Source organism: Alligator mississippiensis, chromosome 6 (assembly GCF_030867095.1).
Source record: "Alligator mississippiensis isolate rAllMis1 chromosome 6, rAllMis1, whole genome shotgun sequence".
Lineage (NCBI taxonomy): Eukaryota > Metazoa > Chordata > Crocodylia > Alligatoridae > Alligator > Alligator mississippiensis.
The window spans coordinates 65756377-65770304 of NC_081829.1; positions in this window are offsets into that span (position 1 = coordinate 65756377).

Below are 13928 nucleotides of genomic sequence, written 5' to 3' on the forward strand. Positions count from 1 at the left end.
ACTTCTACCAATTTATGTGCAAGTTCTACCAATTTGTGTGTAAATTCTGTCCCTAGTCCTGAGGGTTAAAAATTGAAGAGGCGCAAAGAGAGCCAAGATCATAGAACTAATTTAAGATCATAGAACTAATTTAAGAGTCAGAAAGCCCCAAAGTCCTTATCTAGAAAGACTTCTCTAGGTAAAGCAGAATGCAGCCTCTAGTCCAGTGATTTTCAGAGTGCATTCAGATCCTTTCAAGTGTGCCCCAGGATGCCATACAATGTTAGCACTGTTAGGAATACATGATTCAGAGGTTAAGTACAGAGATTTCAAACAAGAATCCATAGTGTTAAAAACATTCCAACCTATGGTGTTCTTCCTGAATTCTCTGGAACAGAAAAACTGCTCTATTATTTTTCTATAGTCAAAAACAAGTGAAAACTAAGAGCTAGTATTTTCCAACAGGTGCTGAGTCTAACGAGGGACACCTCAAGTTTAAGAAAGATGGAGAACTACCACTCTAGTTGAATGAAAAAAGATAAGGACACCTCAAGTGAAAGAGAAGTGAGAAAGGAAAGAAAAAAGCAAGAATGAGAGAGACACCTATTCTTTTTCTTACAAGAACACGATAATTAACATCCTTCGTTTACTAAGCAGAGGAAAACAGTTAAATGTTCAAGCTTTCTTCATTGCCAGCACCAAAAATAGTAAGTACAGTTCAGTTTGAATATAATGACCAGACTAGCCATATTTACAAACAATTTAATTCTTCTCTATTAGAGCAACCAGTAGTGTATGCCCTAATGGGGCCATTTAAAAATGTTTTTTCTCAGCCTCTTAGCTGCTAAAGAAATATGTTGCCACCCAGTGGAATACACCAACAAATCAACCAAAGCAGTACTGGAAACAAGAGGCCTCTAGAAGGGAAAAAAGCTGAATGTTTTCAAAGAACATAATTAATTAATTTTCTAAATTGCATGCTAAATATAACTTTTGTATTGAAAAATGTGAACTTATGGCAAAAAATACTGTGTAAGCAAGACTGCAGAAATCATATTGGTCAGTTCTTTGAAACTAATATGGCTTTACTACAACAGAAAGGTGTTCATGAATCTCAGAATATAGATGCAAATATTTAATAGTAGAAGCCAAAGAAAAAAATATGAAAAAGAACTCCCCCTCTCTCGATATATTTCTTATATATATTTAAATGTTCTGTATACTAAGTTGCATATACATACATACATACATACATACATGAATGTATGTATATGTATTTCAACTGCTAAAGAAATATGTTGCCACCCAGTGGAATACACCAACAAAGCAACCAAAGCAGTACTGGGAGCAAGAGGCCTTTCACATACATACCTTTATATATGTGTGTGTGTGCAAATACGTATATATGTAAGTATCTATGTATATGCAACTTTGTATACAGGACATTTAAATCAGAGAGAATTATAACTTTCTGCATAACTCAGTCCACAGGTAAATATGCTTGCCATCTTGTTTATACCTGAATCACAATGTACGCTTCCAACTTTAATATGAGGTAACAGAAACAATGGGGTCAGATTTTCAAGTGCTCAGCTTCTGTTTAGATTGGAAAGGAAAGTCTTATTTTCAAAAGTATTCAGTACTTTGCAATTCCCATTCTGCTTGACGTGGTCAGAAAAATCACATAGCATGGCAACCAAAGCTTTACTAGAAAAACAGAATATGGAACTTTCCAGATATGAAATAAAAATACAGACCCCTAAAGGGATGCTGAGAAACAGAAATAAATATAGATTTTCACAAAAGGAAAATCCTACCAATAAAGATTTCTTCTGTTATTCCAGACAACAGCAGTTTTCCAAAGTCATATTATTTGGATGAGTGTACATTTTACTGAAATATCCACAGGCAGATCTGACTTTTTACTAAGTGGGGAAATAACTACCATCACCAGGAACTCTTTATATAGAATTATTTAAACCATTCATTTACCATCTCAAACCAGTTTTAACTCGGTTACTAGTTGCATTTCATAGTGGTGTTTTCTGTTCAAGCTTTTTAATCACTGCCAGAAAATCATAAAAACCTACATGGGCCCTATAAAATCTCATTCTCTTAAAAACATATGCACGCATATTCAGAGACATGCACACCGCTCATAATGGTTTAGGTTCATTTTTCTGTTAGAACTGTTTATGCATTTTTTTGCTTTTAAAACCTAAGGAAAGATATTCAAACCACAACTCCTGAGCCAAAAACAGGCCTTCAAGTTATCATCTTCGATTCACAGATGCTAGGGTTGGAAGAGACCTCAACAGATCATCGAGTCCGACCCCCTGTCTAGGCAGGAAAGAGTGCTGGGGTCATATGCCAGATGCCTATCCAGCCTTATCTTAAAGACCCCCAAGGTAGGGGAGAGCACCACCTCCCTTGGAAGCCCATTCCAAATTTTGGCCACCCTTACCGTGAAGAAATTTTTCCTGATATCTAGCCTAAACCTGCTCTCTGTCAGTTTGTGATCATTGTTCCTCATTACCCCAAGAGGCGCCCTGGTGAACAGAGCATCTCCAATCCCTTGCTGCAGCCCCCTAATGAATTTGTATGCGAGCACAAGATCACCTCTCAGCCTTCTCTTGCGGAGGCTGAAGAGGTCCAGGTCTCTCAGTCTCTCCTCATAGGGCTTGAGACTGCATCTGCAACTCTTTGCAGAAAATGTTATCAAAGTTTCTTTTTTCCCACATAGCATACTTTGGCTACGTCTTTTCTAGATTCATAATGTTGGGTCGAAAGGGACCTTAGTAGGTCATTGACTCCAACCCCCCGCCCTGGGCAGGAAAGAGAGCTGGGGTGAGATGACCCCAGCTAGGTGCTTGTCCTGTCATTATCAATAATGTAACACATGTTTACTGGACTGTGCACATTACCTAATATACTGTAGGGTTTTTTTCTTTTTAAATGAATTGTTTGCCACAATTCAAAGTGTGTATAGGTTGCTGTGCCAGTCAGGACTGAGTGTCAGTGTGTCTACGTAGAGATTTATGTAGGATATGGAATTTACATTTATTTTTTCCTGTTATTTTATAAGATATCCATAGCTGGTTTTGTTCTCTAGTGTGTGAAGACAATATTTTTAGCATTCCATTGTAGGTAATTTCATTTCTGCTCTAGAGAAGACTATGATGAATAAATGAAAAAAATTAGACATTGGTGATATTTTTTGTGCAATGCTAACGATCTGAAAAGATGATGGGCCTCTTGAATTGTTATGCCTTTAGACATACTGCCACATTGGAGTCATGTTATTTCTTTGTACCCGTGCTAAAACTTGTGCATATCTATTTGCTGCAACTTTGAATTGGAAAGCCATACGCAGTGGCAGATCTAGTGGGGATACTGTGGTACAGAGGCATCCCCAGTTCAGTTGACACCAGCACAGAAGCAGCAGCCAGGGGCCTTTATTTTTTAAAATCCCTGAATCAAGTAACAATTTCTCCCCTCCACAGTCAGCAGCACCTCCTCTCCCTTCCCTACAACTGCCCCACCTACCACTACCACTGTCTCTGCCTGCCCCAGGGGTAAGGGCAGGGGAAGGCTCCACAGCCATTCCTGCCCACTCCAGTTGGGCTCTGCAAGGAACTGGAATCAGCTGGGGACAGCGGGTGCATTCGCCATCCCTGCACCTGTTTCTGGGCTGGCAGGGAACACACAGGGGACCAGGAAGAGGAAGAACCCACCCACTGCTGACACTGTCCCCACTGCTCAGGGGCTGAGGATAGGCTTTACAGCCACTCCTGCCCACTCCAGCTTTGCTCTGCAGGAAGCCAGGCTCAGACATGGATGGGTGGCAGACATGAGCAGGCAGTGGCAGGTGGACTCCTCCTCCCTGCCCAGTCCCCCTAACTATTCCTTGACAGCTCTGAAGCAGTCAGAGGAAGGAAGCCTGCCTGCTGCTGCCACCGTCACTGCTGTCCCCTGCAGAGCCTGGCTCCAAGTGCAGCCCAGCTGAAACAGGACAAGAGAATCTCTGGAGCCTCTCTCTGCAGCTCCCCACTCCTGCTCCTAGTTCAGTTGGGAATAGGGGCAGAGGGGTGGGAATGTGCCTGTGAGCACAGAGCAGGAAGGGAAGGTTATCTAACTAAGGGACTTAAAGTCCCTGGCTGCTGTCATGGCAGGGTCTGCCCACCCTGGGGGGCAGCTGGTCACTATTCCTGCATTCTCCTTTACAAAATCTTGGATCTCCCCCTGGCTATAGACAAATAATTTTTGAAGGACATTCAGTTTATCAAAAACACTGCATATCAATGCAGAGAGCTAGAAAGATGTCTGCCAGACATGATCAAAATATCTGCCTGTTGCATTTCTGAGTTTGTCTTACTAATTTTTGAGACGTGTGCGCTGTGGGGAGACAGCCTGCTTGTTAAAGTAACAACATACTTCCACTTAGCCCCCATTTTCAGACTAATACTTGTCTTCTCCATGCTTGGTCTTTAATCATGTAGAAAACACCTGCATAGTAATTAAAGATTTGGTTCATCACTTGATTAGAATGCCTTTAAAATGGTATACAGTGGCTGATGCACCTTAATAGGGAGCTGCCTCTTTGAAACAGGTGTCTTCTATTCTTTTAGAAGCTTCCAGAGATTAACAGAAATAGCTAAGTATCATAAAGACTTCAGAATGCTGAGTGAATAATGATAGGGTGATTATTTTGGCCACTGATGCATTCCTAAAAACATATTTTGAATGTGGAAATGAAAATAAAATGCTATTAACTGAAAACATTTCCACAACTTGAAAAAATTGGCTTATATCTTTTAAAGCTGCTATTTTTCTTATTTCTAATCTGTAAACAGTAGAGTGAAGTTTGACTTTGATCACAAATGGAATGAGTTTGGCATGCTCTCAGTCTACTCCATAACTGACTTTTGATCATAACTTCCCGTTCAAGGCAGACCCACTATAAAAATGGCAGAATACTGCTCAAGAGGTGCACAAAAAAGAACTAGGATGACAGTAGTAACAAAACAGGAACGAAGACTTCAAGTTAGAACTGAGGTGCAATCAACAAAACCATATGATGCACAACCAGAATGGGAGGGTGTTTTAATTAACAGGTGAAGTCAATTAATGGAACTGTATGGGGACAGATTGCAAAGCATACTGGTTGCACTTGGTCTACCTGTATTCCATTTATAGCTCTCTATTTCATGCATTCATGATCTCTAAAATTCACTCTCATTTTTTAAAGCTTTTTTGTCCTAGGTGATTTTGCCATCAGTCATTTTGATTTATTTTGCACCATTAAATGGTACAAGATGTATTAGTTTTTTCACTCTCCCTGGGTGTTAATATCAGCTGTGTCAAGGTAGGAAGACACATTTCCAAATTTAGTTTTAGGTGTCTGCATGAACAATTTTTTTATTTCCACTTGCCTGCCCCTTTGGTTTTAAAATCACCGTAGACACATCAGAGATCTGATCTTCTAATAAGTGGGTTTCTAAAAAAGCCTTAAGCAATAGCTATAAAGCAATATCCTTATACAGACAACAGTCCTTATTATGCATGCTAAAATCCCCATTACATTTAGTGAAGAGACATATTTTAATAAATATCATATTCTCTTTGGCTTGTAGCACTAACAAGGTACAAGTCCAGACAAGTTCATCAACCTGATTATTCTTTGCACTCCTGAAACCACTCAACAAACATCAATTAAGCCTGCATAGCAAAACTGTGAGGTAACTAAGGAACATTGGCCTGACATATCCAAGCAAGGGGAGAAACAAAAAAAACAAAAAAGGTTGTGAATTGGCTGTGATCCTTTAAAGTGTGTCTCAACTGCTCTATTATTTTCTATCTACCCATTTTAAAGACTTCCCCTACCTGTACTTTTGGGCTTCTATACAACGTGTTCACTTCCATTGCTTCAGAAGTTTCAAAGTAGGAAAGCCATGGTAGGTAATTACTTCCCAAAGAAGACTTAAATATGCCAGCTGAAGATGGGAGCTCTGGTGAAAACCGTTGACTGGTAGTAATATCAACCCTTGTTTCCCTTTCACCCTTGTTCTCTGAGGGCTTTGTTACGCATTAATTTTAGATGACCCCTGGAGCTCTAAACCCCTAGTTTGTCCACATATTAACACCTGAAACTAGTTTTAAGCACATTTTAGGCAGCTTAAAGTTATGTCACTCCAAGGCAGGTTTATCTCTGATCTGTGTTACTCAGCTTGTGTTCCATTAATGTGTGGCCATTCCCCACAGATGAGCTGCCCAAGCTGCAGTCCTTTGGCATGCCAGGATGCAGTATCCTCTACTCCACCCTCCTGTTATGTATGGACAAACTTTCCAGCCCCTGAACTCTACTGTCCAGGGGGAAGTTCTGGCACCAAGCCAACTCCACCTCCCAACCTCAGGGTTGTGACCCTCCCATCCCCAGGAGTGCAACCCCATGCAAACAGCCTGCACAGCATATGCCTGCTAGCCAGGCCTCAGGGCAAACATGGGTCCAGGATGGGAGGGGTAGGGGGCTGGATTGGGTCCCCATAGGCTGGGGTTTCCTTCCCTGGGTAGGGGTAGTAGCTCCTCCAAAAGCACCTTTCCATACCGCTCCCACCTCCCAGCCACCCAGGGAAGTATGACCATCTCCTCCCACATCCCAATTTATTAAAACACAAGACCTGCTTTAATTTACTTCCTCTTTATTTCTTTTTAAATTCTTCTATTTTTATTTTTTATATTACCCTTCAGTGGCTGACTTCCTGCATTTCATCACCCCTCCCCCAATTCCCATTTCCTTTCCACCTCTCATTTCATTATCTACCCCATCCCATTAACTCTCCGCCTCCCAGCTTCATGTTTTTGCTCCCCCAAGCCCATTTCTCACACCCCGCCCAACCTAAAGCAGGGATAGAAGCCTGTCCTGATTCACCAGCCCAGAAATGGCGAGTGACAGCTGTAGCTCTTATTCAGGCCCCTGCTCCCCAGCCCCCTAGTGACAAGTCAGAGCTGTGCTGGTAGAGGACAGTCATAGAAGGTTTTTAGCCTTAAGATGCGACTGCTCCAAACTTGAGCTAGCACTAACACTGATCAACATTTGAGCAGCTCAAAACACAACATGTAACAAGGCTCTGAGGCTGAAATTAATTCCACTGCAGGATACTACCTAAACATTTGTGCTATTTGTAACAAGAGACATTATAAATGATCCGTCTCAAGAGATACTGGGCATCTGCAGCTCCCAATGACTTCTATAGGAGCTGCTTTTATTCAGGATTTGGACCCTATTTCTCAGCTACTTATACATATGCACAGGTTAGCCTACAGATTCCTCAGGGACCCCATCTTTTATTCATGCTACTGTGATATATTTGTAGCAAGGCAAGCAAATTAACACTGCAGGTACATACCTTTTTGTGCTGTCTTCAAACATTATGCCCAAATTGTTTACTTAATCCCTGGATATTAACCCTACTTTGCTTTTCAACAATTATATTTTCATATGCCTTAACAAAAAAAATATCAGATGTTGGAGGTTATATGGCAGGGGCTGCTGTGCATACTAAATATCCTACTGATGAACTGAGCTGTATGAAGATAATTCTTGATTACAAAGAGAAACATTTTATCATTGTCTATTTACCAACCTGATGTGGTCTATTACTGATTTATATAATTGATGTCATTGATAGTTTTTGCTACTTGGGTTTTATGATCAACAGGAATCTTGACATTCAGACTGAACTAAAAGAATTGGAAAAGCAGCTAAGAAACATGCTTGGAATAACAGCAAACTTTCAGTTAAGGTGAAGATATGAATCTACGAGACTTGTGTGCTGTCATCCCCGCTTTTTGGTTGAGAAATGTGGACTTCATTAGGACTGTGTGAAGTTTTGGGTGCTGATTCGATTCAGAGGAGATTTGGCCCAATTTAGTGGCCAAACCTCCAAATCTGAATTGAATTAGGGGACAAATAAAAAGGTCTGAATTGATTCGAAGCCCTCTGAATCGATTTGGAAAAGATCTGGATAGCTTTGGGGATTCGGGCAGTCCCAACCTGCTGCAGCAGGGAGCTGGAGCTGGACTCGGAGCTGGTAAGTGTGTGGGGGGGGGGGGACTGGAAGAGGTGGGAGGGACCATGGGGGGACCCCTGCCAGGCCCCATCCCCTGCCTGCTCCCCCAGATTGAGGCCCCCATGGTGAGGAAGGGAGGGAGGGGGGCTGGGGCAGGGACATACACTGCCCATTGGGGGGGGGGAGGCGACAGGATGTGGGATGCAGGATGGACCTGTGGGAAGCTTGTCTGGAGGCTGCGTGCACCCAGGGGGAGGCACGGTCGCATATGGATTTGTGCGTGGGACGAGGGTAGACTGCCTGCTGCAGGCTCGGGGCCAGGGTCTGTGCTGGCCTCTTCTCATTGCGGGGCTGGGCCGGGGCTGTGGGTGAGGGTGAGGCGGGCTGCAGCAGCGCTAGGAGGGGGTGCTACAGTAAATTTTAGGGTAGCCCATAGCCCCCCTCCCAGTGCTGCTGCGCAGCTCCCCACTCCCAGTGGCACTGCCACGTACCTGACCCCCACCCACCCCGAGCACAGCCCTTGCTGAGCCCCTCTGCTGGGAAGAGGCTGGCATAGCTCCTGTCCCTGAGCCCAGAGCCTTCCCTCACCCCGTGCACAAATCCGGAAGGCACATGCCCCCCTTGCCTCTCCAGGGGTGCACACGGCAGTGGGAGCCAACCCACCCCAGTACCCCCCAGACAAGCCACCTGTGGCTCCATCTCATGTCCCGCTCTGCCATCACTGTGCAGTACTTGCCCCTGCCTTAGTCCCATATATTGGTGCACCTCTACATTCTCGGCTATCCATTTTTTTGGCTGGTGTAGCTGATAATGTCACCAATAAATACAATATGCCTTCTGGCTGGGACCCCTGGATGCTGCTGAACACCTACATGTGGCCAGGAATTGAGCTGGGCAGCGTGGGCAGCAGCACCCTGTAGGTAATTCTGTGGAGGGAAGGGACTTGGGGGGGCGGCAAATAGAGGCTCCCATGGCAAGGGAGGGAGTGGGGCAGGGGCAGAGGCTGGGGGTACTGCCCAGCCAGCACGGTGAATAGAACCTGGGCAGGTAGCCTGCATCCTCCCTTGCCCTACTCGGCTTGGCTCTGGTTAAAAGGGTCCCCACGCTTAAATATACTGGTGGCAGAATTTGAACTAAAGCTCATTTGTTGAGGTAAAAAACAGCCACTGCCATTTTTAAGTGCTGGTACACTGATCCCCTGGACAAATCACCTGTGGCCCTGTCCTCCTCCCCATCCTGGCCCTGGGTCCCATTCACCACCCTGGCTGGGCAGTGCCCCTAGCCCCAGCCCTTGTCCCACTCTTTCCCTCATCATGGGGGGGCCTTGATCTGCGCCCCTCCCGCCACACACCACTTCCCTCCCCCATGCCACTTCCACTCCACACATTTACCCAGTGGGAGCTGCTCTTCATGCTACCTGGCTGCATTCCTGTAAATAGGTTATCCACCTCCTCAGCAGAGCATTGGGGCAGACAGGCAGGTGGCCAGAGCCCTCCATCTGGGCTTAGTCACATATCCACTCTCTGCCACCAGAGTGGGCAGCCAGGGTCAGCTGACCCTTCACCCCTGACCTGAAAGAGGAAGTGTCTGGGCAACATGACTCAACCTTGTATCTAGCTAGTCTGCTGTATCCTTGGCTTGTGCCTTCACTGGCTCATTGATGGATTCTCTAGCTACCCAACTTGGCTTGTCCACAGACCCTGAGTTTGGCTTGACCCTTTGGCTCCCTGACCTGATTCTGGTTTGATCTCCTGGGGACCTGGCCTAGCTGGCCTCCTGACCCTGCACCTTGCCTGGCCCTCTGGATCTCTGACTCAGTTCCCCAGACAGATCCTCTGGCTTCCCTACTCTGCATACTCCCCATGGATCCTGGTTGCTTCTCCTGACACTGGGTGACCCCCAGACCTTGTTGCCCAAGGCCTGACATGACTTTGTATTGGCCAAGTCACTAGGTATCTTCAGCAGATGCCTAAGAGTCCTTAGGCATCTAAGGAATGTCTAAGAAGTGGTCTGCATGCCTAAGAACTGGGATGCCTAAGAACTGACCGGCACCTGTGGTCAGAGTTGAATTGGTCAGCCCCCTCTCTTGTACTATTGCAAATATGATTGTGTTTCCCTAGCTTTTTTCACATAATCATAGGTTCTTTTTCTCCTTTTTGTTTTTTCCCCATGTCAGGTAATCCAATATTTATCTGTCTTTGATTGAGGAATTCAGCAAGTGACTTTCCACTAGGCCTGTGAGAAGCGGGTAGTATTTGCTTCAGATTTGGATTCGGCTGATTCAGGGGGCAGTGATTCGATTTGGTAATTCGAATCACTTATTCGGTGATTTTGGCTGCTGCTGAATCAGCCATATCTCCAAATCACACAGGCCCAGCCCCTCCCTCCCCCCCCATGGCTGCTCCGCCCAGTCCAGCTCCCAGCCCTTTAAAAAAAAAACAACCCCGCCCCCCCCCCCCCCGCACTTGCTGGTTCCTGCCTGGCTGGGGCGGGGGCAATCCCCACTGCCCTGCGCTACATGGCAGGCTCTGCACAAGCCCCCAGAAGCTCCGAGGCCACTGCAGGAGCTGGTGAGTTCGGGGTTTTTGTTTTTTTCTTAAAGGGCCAGGAGCTGGGGCGGGCGGGGCAGCCATGGTGGGGCTGGGAGAGCGGGGGGCTCATGACAGGGCCCCCCCACACAGCATGGGGCAGTGGGGGGCAGCAGGAATTGCCCCCCTGCAGGGCAGCAACCAATAATGGGGCTTTTAAAGCACCGGGAGCTGGGGCCGGGCGAGGCAGCCATGGGGCAGGGGCTGGGGAAGCAGGCAGGGAATAGAGCTTGGCAGGGGTCCCCTCCTCCAACCTCCCCTTCCCCGCCCCTACTTACCAGCTCAGAGTCTGGGTCCAGCTCCCTGCTGCAGCAGATGAGGACGGCCTGAATCACTGAAGCTCTCCAAATCGATTCGGAGAGCTTCAAATCGATTCAGACCTTTTAATTGGTTCCTGATTCAATTTGGACATTTGGCCACCCAATCAGGCCAAATCTCCTCTGAATCGAATCAGCACCTGAAACTTCACACAGCCGTACGTTCCACCCTGCGCTGAAGGTAGCTCTGTAGTTGAATGAGGCCACATATACATTTTTTCACTGCTTTTTTTAACACGTTCTTCACAAAGCATGCTCCACATTGTGCTAATCCATTAATTTAAGGATATCTGGGATTAGATGACTCAGGATCAAAGTCAGAAATTTTAGCAAAATATATTGCCATTCTTGATATAATTCTTGGAATACCATTCCATGCAAATAAAGATCTAATGCATTTGACAACAGATGCAGCTATGTTATCTTCAAGCACCACTGCTTCTGGAAAATTAGTATAGTAATCAAGTGCTTTAAGTACTTTGAAAGATTAAAGGCCGAAGCATAGAAACGTTTTTTTTAATTGCACATAATTCTCATTTGTTTTTGCTACAACGTGTGACGGAGGGCCTCCTCGGGCCGATCTCCACGCCCCGCCCCCCTGTCTCTGGGCAACCGCTCGCTTATCTCGCCCGCCACGCCTTTGATGATAACTAGTTAAATTAAGTTGTTAATTAAGCGGGAGGCTGCCCTTCGTACTGCCCCAATGCCAAGGGGCGCTCTGCGGCTCCGACCTCCTCTAATACCGCAGCCCAAGCCTCGCAGATGGCATCATGGTGTTCTTCCTCACTGGCCCCCGCACTGGGCCCCAGAATCTTCCACGCAAGACCCCTCTATGTTCTTCTCCTCTCAGGCGGCCACTCCGCCGTCCTCTGGGCTACCTCACCCCCCCCGAAGCCTTGTTCCCCTCTCGGGTGTGGTTTCCCCGGAACCTTTGGCTACCTAGCCCTGGCCCACCTCAAGGCCAGTCGGGACCCCAGGCCCCTGGCTCTTGGGCGTCCATCGCGGTGGGCCCCTGGCCCTTTTGACCCTCACTGGTCCTGGCCCCAGCATGGGCCAGTCGAGGGGACTCTCCCCTTCGGGCTGGGTCTCTCTAGCCACTCACTAACACTGGGCCTCACCGTGCCACTACTCCCTTCCTCCTAGGAGCAACTGCAGCACCTCGCCCACATCACTCCCACTCTCGGGGTCCGCTCTCTCTGGGCCCCTCACAAACGCTGGCCCTCTCGGCCCTCATAACACTGGCCCTCTCGGACCTCATCCAACTCAGGGGTCACCCACCCGGTGGTGGTGGGAGCTAGGGATTAAGGCACCCCGACTCGCCTTTCACCGGGGTGATAACTGGCCTGGCATTTCCTGGGGGCTCCCGCGCCACTGAGAGCCCCACCAGACCACCCACTCCCGGCAGGGTGCAGTTTCAGGTCATGCCCAGGACTAGGAGCCTCCTGCCATCCCCTTACAGCTCCCCCTTACCTCTGGTCAATCACAGCAGCCCTACAGCCAGGCAATGTTGCTGCCTGACCTCCGGCAGCCAAACTGCCTGGTTTATATAAGCCTCAGAATGGCTGCCGCAATCAGGCACCTGGAGGCTGCCAGCTCCAGGCCCTCAAAGTGGCAGGAGCACCCTGTGCTCTGCCACACAATGACATACTGCTTCTGGTCAATATTATGTGTGACTATCCCATCTAGCAACTAGGATCATCCCAAATCATTAGGAGTGCATCGATATAGGAGGAGCTTACACTCTTACTTGCTAGCACCCAGTATGACCTAGTTGGCTTAATGGAAACATGGTGGGATTCTACTCATGACTGGGCGGTAGGGTGGGTGGCCAACTGGCTTAGGGACTGCACCCAGAGAGTGGTGGTGGATGGGTCATTTTTGGCCTGGAAGGAGGCGGGCAGTGATGTCCCGTGGGGTTCGGTCCTTGGTGTTATTTAATATCTTCATCAGCAATTTGGACAAGGGTGTGGAGAGTACCCTGTCCAAGTTCGCAGATGATACCAAGTTATGGGGCAAAGTTAACACACCGGAGGGCAGGGAGCAGATACAGGTCGATCTGGACAGGTTGGATCAATGGGCAGAACAAAACAGGATGCAATTCAACAAAGATAAATGCAAGGTATTCCACCTAGGGAGGAGGAATCCCCAGCACACCTAAAGGTTGGGGGGATGACCTCCTCAGCAGCTCAGCGGCTGAAAGGGATTTTGGAGTCATAGCTGACTCCAAAATGAATATGAGCTGGCAGTGTAACGATGCCATCTACAATGCCAATCGCACCTTATCGTGCATTAGCAAATGCATGACCAACAGATCAAGGGAGGTGATGTTCCCCCGCTGTGCGGCATTGGTCAGGCCACAGTTGGAGTATCGTGTCCAGTTTTGGGCACTGCACTTCAAGAGGGATGCAGAGAATCTGAAGAGGGTCCAGAGGAGGGCCACTCATATGATTAGTGGCCTCTGTGCAAGACCCTATGAGTGGAGGTTGAGGGATCTGGATCTCTTCAGCCTTCGCAAGAGATGTCTGAGGGGAGACCTTGTAGCAGACTATAAGTTTATCAAGGGAGGACAACAGAAAATTGGAGATGCGCTATTTACCAGGGCACCCCTAGGAGTAACTACGAACAATGAGTACAAACTAGTGGAGGGTAGATTCAAGTTAGACATTAGGAAGACATTTTTCACAGTAAGGGTGGCCATAATCTGGAATGGGCTTCCAAGAGAGGTGGTACTATCACCTAACTTGGAGGTCTTCAAGAGGAGGCTAGATAGGCAGCTGGCTGGGGTCATCTGACCTCGGTCCTCTTTCCTGTCTGGGGCACAAGATCAGACACGATGATCCTTTGGGGTCCCTTCCGACTCTACAATCTATGAATCTATAAATATCGGTTGGTTATAGGATTGGCACCGATAAAAGGAGAAATTATGTTATCAGCTATTGGCTTTTTTTGGTTGTTGTAGCCAATAATTATGGCCG